Source organism: Phalaenopsis equestris, unplaced genomic scaffold (genome assembly GCF_001263595.1).
Source record: "Phalaenopsis equestris unplaced genomic scaffold, ASM126359v1 Scaffold235876, whole genome shotgun sequence".
Lineage (NCBI taxonomy): Eukaryota > Viridiplantae > Streptophyta > Magnoliopsida > Asparagales > Orchidaceae > Phalaenopsis > Phalaenopsis equestris.
This window is the reverse complement of record NW_018253730.1, coordinates 256,573-260,382: the sequence shown is the minus strand read 5'-3', so window position 1 is coordinate 260,382 and position 3,810 is coordinate 256,573.

Below are 3,810 nucleotides of genomic sequence, written 5' to 3'. Positions count from 1 at the left end.
CAATTTTGAGTTAGGTTATTTTGAGTTAGGTTAAAGCCCCAATTTTGACCGTATGACCTAAACTCACCAAATTGAACCCATAGCCTAGTCAATTGGCCCTAATTAATGTTGAAAAATCTTGTTATTCAAAATCAACCATCAATTGACCTTGGTGAAGCCTCATATCCATTCGATTTTGGCCGATTTTGGCCTAAATCATTGGCCTAAATCCAAGATTCCCAAATTTAGCCCCAAATTGGTTAAGTCCCCAAATTTCACCCGATTGATTGTCTTAACCTCCAAATTGGCATCCAATTCATGTTGAAAAACTCTTCATGAGATCCCTATCAACCTTTTTCAACAATCAATTTGGACTTAGCCCAAGGCTAACCCAAGCTAGACCCAAGCCTAGCCCAACATGACCAAATTGATTAAAGTTCAAGATTCCATCAAATTGACCTTTCAATTGAACTCAAAACCACATTTATCTTTCACCAAAGTTGTTCCTTATGATCTTGTAGAACAAATGCAACAATAAATTGGGCCAATTGACATGGATAGTTTAGTACAAACCCAGGTTCCATGAAACCACCTAAATGAAGCCATGGACCAAAGGTCCCCCAAATTAAGGGATATTATTTCTAAAAATGCACATGCTTAAGATATCTTTGTCAAATCAAAGTACATTTGCATTAAATTGTTGTTATGGATTCCTCTGGGTTCCTTGAGCTCGTAGCCACCTCCCATTGGCCAGTCGGCTAGCCTAGTGGCCGGAAAAGCTCAAAACCAAGAGCCACCCCCCGAAACCTCACCCAAATCAAACCTAGAGGCAAGATCATCTGAATCAAATTGAAGAGCTCCTCTGCCCTCCACCTAAGCACCACAATGCACCCAAACTTGTGCCCTGAGAGCCACCCCATGGCCATTTTTATAAAAACTCACCTCCCACGGCCATGGGAGGTGTGCTGAAATTTTTCTAGAGAGGCCTCTCCAAACTTCATACAGAGCTTCCCTAAGATCCCCTCAGTGCATTCTGACCATTTTCCCTCACCCATTCCCATTACCGGAGCTCAATTTTGAGCTTGAAACCTTGCCGGAAACCAGGACAGAACCCAACACACCTCCACAGTCCACCAAACTCAAATTAACTTCACCCAAACCTTCACAACAGTGGAAGAAGCCAAAAACCCATAAAATCCCCCTCCCACAGAGCCTCTACCATAGCTCTAGACCAACACCCAAATTTGGTCGTGATCGAATTCCTACTTAGGCCTTACACCAAGACAAGGGACTCAATCCCTAGCCTTCGTGGACCCCAACGAATGTACCGAACCCCTCTGATCGAAGCATCACTTCTCAGAACACTTCTCAGAGCAAAGGTATAAACCCTCACCTCATCCCGAGCCTATTTTGATTCTCCATTTAATTAGGCTCAATTTAATTACATGATTATCATATGGATATGTTCGTCTCACTTAGACGAGTTCATAGGATCAAACCCGAGGAGAATTGGTTGAGTCTAAGTTGAGATCTTAGGGTTTTAGTGTGGACGGTCATGGGATCATTCTATCGGGTATTGTGACGGGGAGTCGTGCGATCGCGCGTGTATCACATGGATGGCCAAGATCGAGCTGGACGATGCCTCGGGACATAAACAGCGGGCCGAGTCAGCAAGCTACATAGATGGTGGCTTCCAACCAGAGCGCGCCACGCATGCCTTCGGAGTCATTGTAGGATGAGCTGGCACGCACGGTTTAAATAGATAAATAGGGCTTTTCTTATTTATTTAAATACCCTTAACTTAGAAAATTCATAACTTTGTGTAGAAAGATTACAAAAATGAAATAAAAATACTCTCTTGCTCAGTGAATAGAGGAGAACAATGTGACATAAATTTTAAGACCATTTTATGCATATTTTATTTTTAATTAATTAAAAACTATTTTGAATCATTTGATTCTCCATGCATATTGGCACATCACCTTGTCTTAAAATTTTGACATGTTGTAGCCTCTGTGAAAGGAAATATCCTCTGATTTTTCCAAAGTCAGAAGAGGTTCCTATACAGAGATCCATATTTTTCAAGTTATTCCACATTATTTCTTTAAAATAATCATGAAAATTAGCATATTGATTAGAAAATCCTAAGAAAATTTTTGGAAAGTCCACAATGACAAGAAAAGATTTTGGAAATAATTTCATGGCTTAAGTCATTTAAAATATCCTTAGATTTTACAAACAACAAATTACTAAAATAATTAATTTTTGAAAATATAAACATTTAAATGACTTCATTTTTAATCCACACTATGGCTTATGATCTAGAGAACTCATCATAAATAATTCAAAATATTTTCAGTTCATTGGACAACTTAAGTTGATTTTTGAAGATAAATACTACTTTTGGTACTGCTTTTGGCTTTTAAATGTTTTTTTAAAAATCAAAATATAACTCAAAAAATTAAGCAACTTAGTTTTTTGAGTTCTCTGTGATTAGGGGTATTTTCTAAAAATAAATGGTTATTTAAAATAAAAACTTGATTTTTAGCATATTTTAAATATTTAAATAATTAAAAATTCATAAAAATCACAAAAATAATAAAACTCATGGAAATGTTCTAAATTGCTTCCTAATCACATAGAAACAATTAAAATATTTTTCTTGTTTTTCTAAATAAGGATATTGAATTTCAAAGCTTAAAAATAATTTTTTAAAGGCTAAGAATGAGTTTTCACTAAAAATAATTCCAGTAAATCAACGAAAAATCAAAAAATTACAAAATTTTCTCCTCTAAGTTCACTCACCTTAGGGAGATTTTTTGAAAAAATAAAACTTAATTTTCACCGCCTAAATTATTTTATTTTTATTAAATAACCCAGAACTTGAAATAATTCTAATAAATCACAGAGAATTCAAAAAATTGTGAAATTTTGTATAAAGGCTTTTCTAGTCTAGCTCTATCTTCAGTAGTAATTTCAATGAATTAGAATTTACCTTGGTCAAGTTAAGAATTTTCTTTGAAAAATCCTATTTTTGCATGAAAATAATTACATAAATTAAGTTAAATTTTGAAAAATTACATTTTCTCTTCTGATATCTTAATTGACCCATGAATGAGGTAGGATAAAAATTTCAAAGTTATTTGAATTGAATTTGACAAATTATGAAGTGTTAGAGCCTTAGGGGCAAATGTGTAATATTGGAAATTTAGCCTTAATTAACGCCTTAATTAACCTAGCCTTAATTAACCTTTAGGCTTAATTTAAGGAGGGGAATGGGTAACCTCTGATCTTAATCAATTTATTTGATACTTGAAACACAAGGGGTTAATTTGTGGAAACCAATCCCACTTTCTTCATTAAGTTAATGAATTTCTAAATCGTTAAAAATTTGGATGTTTATTAAAATTAAATGATTCTGGACTTAGGGGCATCACTTTTGAAGTCAATAATTAATCAATTTAATACCCCTATTTTTATTTTCAAATAAAACTCAAATCATGAATCATGATCACTTAAAGTTTAACCCTTTTCAAAAATAATTAAGACACTCGCTTAGGCCATAAGGGCTTAGTGGTGACTTAGGCTAAATCAAAATTAACTAAATGAGGAATAAACATAATTAAATCAAACATCCTTGAAACACTGCTAAGCCCAATTAGGATTAAAATTTGGTTAAGTGTTCAAATTACACTAACTTCCCCTTTAAGGGAACTCACTCACATAATTTTCAAATTAAATGATAAATGATAATTACCCCTTTCTTAGGGATAATTGAGACATCAATGTTCACTGAGCATTAAGGGTATTTATAGGATGAATTATTAAGCA